The sequence below is a fragment of the Saccopteryx bilineata genome, chromosome 5 (genome assembly GCF_036850765.1).
Source record: "Saccopteryx bilineata isolate mSacBil1 chromosome 5, mSacBil1_pri_phased_curated, whole genome shotgun sequence".
Lineage (NCBI taxonomy): Eukaryota > Metazoa > Chordata > Mammalia > Chiroptera > Emballonuridae > Saccopteryx > Saccopteryx bilineata.
Window position 1 is genome coordinate 209,970,770 of NC_089494.1, and position 7,620 is coordinate 209,978,389.

The window sequence follows — 7,620 nt, forward strand, 5'->3', positions numbered from 1 at the left end:
AAAAGTAACCTGTTTAACCTATTTCCTACAAACCTCATATTTGATTGTTATTTGATCACACTACAGAATTTTTGCTAATTATTAACTGGGAGAAAATTATCTCTGTGTTTTACTGGAAAAGTCTATTGAGTTAGAAAAAAAGTCCACAGGTTAAGTATGCACAATACCTAATCAAATAGACAATCAAAAAGCAAAAATCTTGAAATATTGCAAACCCTAGGAGAAAAAGGACTAATAAAAATAATTCACCAATGATAAAACACAACTAGAAAGATGTTAAATTTTACTGGTACTTAAAGGAAGTTAAATCTAGAAATAATAACTTTTAATACCTGATAAAATCAGGGAAAAATAAACAATTACAATATCTTATTTTGGTAAACATATAGCAAAACAGGTACCTTATATTTAAAGCTTTTGGAAAACAAGTTTATAATAAAGCTCAGTATTCAGTCTTAAAAATATTCATGTTATTTGATCCAATCACCCAATTTTTGAACCTATACTAAAAACATGGTCCCAAATATGCAAATATTTTTAAGTACATAATAAAAGAAAAAGAGGCCCTGAGTAGTTGGTTCAGTGAATAGAGCATCGGCCCAGCGTTTGGGCATCCCAGGTTTGATTTCCAGTTAGGTCACTCAGGAGAAGCAAGCATCTGCTTCCCCCCTCCTCCCTCTTCTCTCTCTTTCCCTCTTTCCCTCCTGCAGCCAGTGGCTCCATTGGTTCAAGTATGGTCCCAGGGCACTTAGGATAGCACAGTTGGTCCAAGTGCATCAGCCACAGGTGCTTAAAATAGCTTGGTTGATTCAAGCATCAGCCCCAGACAGAGTTGCTGGGTGGATTCCAGTCTGGGTGAATGCAGGAATTTGTCTCACTATCTCCCCTCTTCTCACTTAAAAAAAAAAAAGAAGAAAAAGAGAAAAGAAAAGTTAAGGGTGCAGGTGTTAATGAGAAGAGTAACTGGATGTATTCTGACTGGGAACTGTCTAAGCAGTGGAAGACCCCCTAAAATCGTCCCACCAGAGAATTGGAAAGTTGGGGCACTTACTCACCCATTAAGGTCTACATGAGCAAGAAAGTCATGAAAACCCTGAGAAGAAGAAAAGAAGCTACTGGGGTGAGGGGTTGTGCAAAGCAGCACTACTAGATAGCAATTCAATTCTAAAACATTTTAATTAAAAGAGTATGGCATTGGCAATCAAGATAAGGACAAATAATACAAACTAAAAATCTAAAATTATTTCAAATGCCTACCCATACACTAGAATGATCCAAATAGATCAGAAATCCAAATGTAAAAAAGTAAAAGAAACATAAAAGTACTAGAAAAAAACAAAAGGAATTTAGGGAGAATTTCTTTTAACTATGATGCAAAAATCCAGTAAAAGTAATAAATTCAGCTACATAATTTTTTTTTTGCTAAGACTTTATATAGAAAAATACTATTGGCAAAGTCCAAAACCCAGAAGAAAAACTGATAGATAGCTGCACTCTATCTCATAATATACAAAGAACTCCTGGAAATTGAAGGGAAAAAGAAAAAAGGCCAATAATCTAATAGAAAAATAATAAAATGATATAAGAATAGTACACAAAAAGAAACAAAAGTAATGGGCCTTAACCATGAAAAAGGATGCTTATAATAAGAGAAATGCACATCTAAACAACACCACAGAACCATTTCTCACCTATCTGATTGACAAAAATCTAAAAGTTTAATGACATATTTTGAGGATAACACTGTTGGGAAATAGATCCTCTCTTTCATTGCTGATTTGAATGCAACATGGTGATGCGATATCTATAAAGGGTAATTTGGCAATATTTAAAAAATATGCATTTGTTGTGCCTGACCAGGCGGTGGCGCAGTGGATAGAGCGTCAGACTGGGATGCGGAAGACCCAGGTTCACGACCCCGAGGTCGCCTGCTTGAGCGTGGGCTCATCTGATTTGAGCAAAAATTCACCAGCTTGGACCCAAGGTCACTGGCTCAAGGAAGGAGTTACTCAGTCTGCTGCAGGCCCATGGTCAAGGCACATATGAGAAAGCAATCAACGAACAACTAAGATATCGGAATGCGCAACAAAAAACTAATGATTGATGTTTCTCATCTCTCGGTTCCTGTCTGTCTGTCCCTGTCTATGCCTCACTCTGACTCTCTCTCTCTGTCTCTGTAAAATATATATATATATATATACACACACACACACACACATTTGTCCTTTGAGCCAATAAGTTTTCTAATATGTACATATCCTAAAAAGACACTGCCACTATTACTAAATGACTAAAGCACTAGGTTATTCACTGTGGCATTATTAGCAGCAGTAGATGATTGGAAATAATCCAAATGCCCACCAGAAGAAGGTTGGTTAATAAACCACAGCGTATCCACACAAAGAAATTCTATGCAGCTGTTTTTAAAAATTTAGAAAAAAATTATCCATAATATTGAGTGATTGTCAGGATTACATTTTTAAGAGAAAAAAGCAAGGCATAGACCAACATTTTTAATATGTAACCCCTGTGTACTAAATATAGAATGTTGTAATAGGGACATATTTATATACATATTTGCTTAGATATAAAAAATAAAGAACAGATGGGTAAGCCAAAAACTAAGAAGGCTGTCATCTGTAGAAGAAAAGGAGAACAGGATAGAAAGGATAATGTCTGAGTCAGTTCAGGCAACTTGAACAAAATGCCGTAAACTTGGTGGCTTATAAACCGCAGAACTGGACTTCTCACAGTCTGGAAGCTGGAAGTCTGAGGCCACCCCTCCAGCATGGTCAGATCCTGAAAGAGCTCTCTTCCAGGTTGCTGACTGTTGACTTATGGTGTGTCTTCATAAGGCAGAAAAAGGGTGGCAGGGTAATGTCATAAAATGAGTTGGCAACTATTTCCTTTTCTTCAATTTTTAAAAAGAGTTTATAGTATTATTTCTTCTTAAAATGTTAAGTAGATTCATCAGTTAAGCTTGAAGTTTTCTTGTGGAAATGACCTTAACTAAATTTTTCATTTCTTGAATAGATCAGAAGTAATTGTCTTTCAAGGTATTTGCCCATTTGATCTGTGTTGTCAAGTTATTTGGCGAAATGCTTTTTAAAATATTTCCTTATTATTGTTTTAATGTTTATAGTGATATTACCTCTCTCACTCTTAATATTGGTAATTTGACTTTTATTTCTTTTTTTCCATTGATAAATCTGGCTGGAGGTTTATCAATATTACTGATCCCAAAACCAAACATTTGGTTGCATTGACTTTTATCTATTGCTTTTTCTGTTTTCTATTTTATTTGTTTTTGCTTTTTTTAAATTATTTCTTTTCTATGCTTACTGTATTTTAACTTGGGTTTTTTCTTTTTCTTTTTTTAGTTTCTTAAGGTAAAAGTTGAGCTAATTGTTTGAGAGCTTCCTTCTTTGTAGTGTATGTTATCTGAGGATAACAGAGGGCAATAAATTATAAATGAGTGCCTTAGTGCTATAAATTTTAATACTGTCTTAGTGGCATCCCACAAATTTAGATATGTTGTATGTTCATTTTAATTTAGTTCAAAATATTTTTAAATGCCCTTTTTGTTTCTTTGATTCATGTGTTCTTGAGAAATGAATGATTTAGTTCAGGAACATTTGAAGATTTTCAGAAACCCCACTATTATCTATTACCAATTTAATTCCACTATCCAGCAATTCTCTAGAATCTCACTTAAGCTTCTTTGGGATAGAAAAATTCCTAATGGGATTCATGATGGGGCAGGACAAGTGAGGGTAAGGGAAAGTTTGAAAGTTAATTCTTAGGAGCAGCTGCTCTGTGATCAATTGTTTTCAATAGTTTGTCACCGCCATGGGAGTTTTTATTTTTAATTTTTTACATTTAGAAATTAAATTTAATAGAATGACATTGGTCAATAAGAATGCATTGGTTTCAGGTAAACATCTCTATTTGAACTGTTGATTGTGTTGTGTGCCTATCACCTAAAATCAAATCATTTTCCATCACCGAATATTTGTCTTTCTCTAGTCCCCTCCCCTTAAATTGGAAAAAGCTAAAAGACGATAGGATTTCACACATAAGTGGAACATAAAAATGAGACGCATGGACACAGCCACGGGAGTTTTTAGTTTGCCAATACATATAAGGCATGAGAGAGGTGACATCACCATAGATATTAAAATGATAAGGGAATACTGTGAAAAATATCCTGTCAGTAAATTTGGCAATATAGATGAAATGGGCAAATGCCTTGAAACACACAAACTACCAAAGCTCACTCCAGAAAAGAAAAAATAGATAATTTAATCATGTGGCCACCAGGCAATGTACGCTGCTGTTTCTAATTTATATTTCACAGTGGCAATTGGTCAAGTGGCAGTATTATTTGCAAATTTGGTGTAAAGACAAGAGCACAAGTTACATTGTATCCCCCTCCACCTATTCATCCTTTTTAATTTTTTTTTTTTTTTTTTTTTTTTTTTTTACAGAGACAGAGAGTCAGAGAGAGGGATAGACAGGGACAGACAGACAGGAATGGAGAGAGATGAGAAGCATCAATCATTAGTTTTTCGTTGCAGGTTGCAACACCTTGGTTGTTCATTGATTGCTTTCTCATATGTACCTTGACCACGGGCCTTCAGCAGACTGAGTAACCCCTTGCTCGAGCCAGCGACGTTGGACTCAAGCTGGTGAGCTTTTGCTCAAACCAGATGAGCCCACATTCAAACTAGCGACCTTGGGGTCTCGAACCTGGGTCTTCCGCATCCCAGTCCGATGCTCTATCCACTGCGCCACCGCCTGGTTAGGCTATTCATCCTTTTTAAAGCCAGTCACCCTAGACTGTCACTACTCTCAAACCCCCTTCTCTCACACACACACACACACACACACACACACACACACCCCAGATCTTTAACTTCCTCATGGAGGAGGAGAACCGTGTTTTCTCCTGTTTTTTAATGTTAGTTTTTAGACCCATGCTTCTTCCTCTCCCTAGTGTTTCATTTAGATAATAAAGCTAGCAACCTCTCTAATTCACCGCTTTATAAGATTGTACAGCCATTCATCCACATATCCAACACATATTTATAGAATGCTATTATGTCTCAGGCACTGCTCTGGATGCTGAGGATAAGAGAAATGGATGGAAATAGCTATCCTCCTGGGGCTTATACTAGTGGGGTTAGGCAAAAACTAACAAACAAGTGAAATCTGGTGTTTGTCTGATGGTTGTCAATGACGTGGGTGGGGATAAGGTTAGGGATATGGTGTAAATTAGAATTACATATAAAGACATTGTCACCCAGTAGATGATAATGAGTAGGCATGTGAGAAGGTGATGGAGTGAGCCCACATGTCTGAGGGCAGTTTTCCAAGCAAAAAGAATCACAAAGACAAAACTCTGAGCAGGGAATTAATTGGTAACTTGAGAAACAAGGAGGCCAAGAGCCTGAACAAAGAGACCCAATGAGAGAGGAGAAATAGAAGAGGGCACAAAGGGACCACCACGTAGGGACATTGACAGATTTTACATTTTACTTTGAGTGAGATGGGAAGTCACTAGGGGTTTCAAGTAAAAATGTGGTATAATGTGTGTGTTACATGTTATTGAGACACGTTTAAGTCCTGGTGAACTTAAGTGATTCCACAATGTCCTGCCCTCAATGCCTTAATTATAGATTCCTGCCTATGGGTTCTTTTATGGAGTCAATCCCTGTCATATTGGTCTTCCTTTTTTCCTGTTGCCTACTACTTTTCCCAGCATCATTATTTTTCCCAAGAACCCTGCCTTTTCATGACGTGCTCAAAGGAAAAGAGCTTCAATTTTATCATTTTTGCCTCCGGGGATATTTCAGGCTTAATTTGCTGTAAGATCCTCTTGTTCATCTTTCCGGAAGTCCAGGGTTTCTATAAAGTTCTCCTCCAACAGCATCTTTCAAATGAATCCATTTTTATTTTATTGTCGCTCTTTACTGTTTAACTTTTGCATTCATACACAGTAATTGGGAATTCGAGGATGTGGATGAGCTTAGCCTTGGTTTCTAATGAAATATCTTTACACTAGGTGATCTTTCCTAATTCTTTCATTGTTGTTTCTCTGAGTCTCAACCTTCTCTTGAATTTTGGGCTGCAGGCAATATGCACTTAAATGTAAAAAAAAATCACTTCACAGCTAAGGGTGAGGCAAGAGTACTTGAAAGGAAACCCATTAAGAAACTGCTATATTGCAATAATCCACGTGGAGTATGATTGTGGCTTGTGTTATAGGTATTGAAAAGGGGTCAAATTCTGAATATACTTTGAAGGTAGAACCAACAGGTTTTGCTCATAGATTAAATGTAGAGGTGATATGGAAGAGAAGGACAATAAAGGACTCTAAGGCCTGTGGCTTGGGAAACTAGAATTGACAACACAGATGGAAACAGAAGTTCGGGACAGGGCACAGTTCAGTTTGGAATGTGTTAAGTTTGAGTCCTTTCTGCATTATCAACATAGAAACAGGAGAGAAGCTTACACGTGAGCCTGGAAATTAAGGAAGAAATCCAGACTGTATATATATCATAAATATGTGCTATCAACATCTAGCTAGTACTAATGCAGTAAGGCTAGATAAGGTCTCCTAGACGTCAAACAGTTGCAGAAATTTTAACAAAGAAGACTCAGGAGATGCAGCCATAAGACTGGAGGAAAATCCAAAAGCCAAGTAGAAAAAGGTTTCAAGGGAAAAGGAGTGATAAATTGTGCCACATTCTACTGAGAGAAATCCAGTTTGCTAAGGACTAAGAAACAACTACTTGATTTTGCAACATGGGGGTCTTTGGCAACCTTGACTAAAAGTTAGCCTGAATCTTTGTTTAACTTGTTTTTTCAAAGTAAAAACCATTTAAAATCTTCACTTTACTATTGTATTGATGTCAATTTGTTGTTGTGTTTTCAATCATTTTTCTTCTTTATATATTTTCATAAAACATCATTTGGCTCATAAATTTTTCTAACAAATTATCTTCATTGAACTTTCTTTTTTTTTTTTTTCTTTTTTCTTTTTTTTTTCATTTTTCCGAAGCTGGAAACGGGGAGGCAGTCAGACAAACTCCCGCATGCGCCCGGCCGGGATCCACCCAGCATACCAACCAGGGGGCGATGCTCTGCCCCTCTGGGGCGTCTCTCTGTTGCAACCAGAGCCATCCTAGCGCCTGAGGCAGAGGCCACAGAGCCTCTTAACCCCCCGGGCCATCTTTGCTCCAATGGAGCCTCGGCTGCGGGAGGGGAAGAGAGAGACAGAGAAGAAGGAGAGGGGGAGGGGTGGAGAAGCAGATGGGCGCTTCTCCTGTGTGCCCTGGCCGGGAATCGAACCCGGGACTCCTGCACGCCAGGCCGACGCTCTACCGCTGAGCCAACAGGCCAGGGCCTGAACTTTCTTTTTAACATATGTAATAATTTACATTTTTTGTTTAATGCTTTCATATTAGATACTACTTTATCTTACTGTGATTTCTACGTTAATACCTTTCAGAATTACAACAAAATCCGACAAAGTCCACAGATGTTGCAACAGAATTGAAAGAAAAATATGTATAAAGTACAGAGCACTTGAGATAAAACTGAAAGCTTATTGTATTG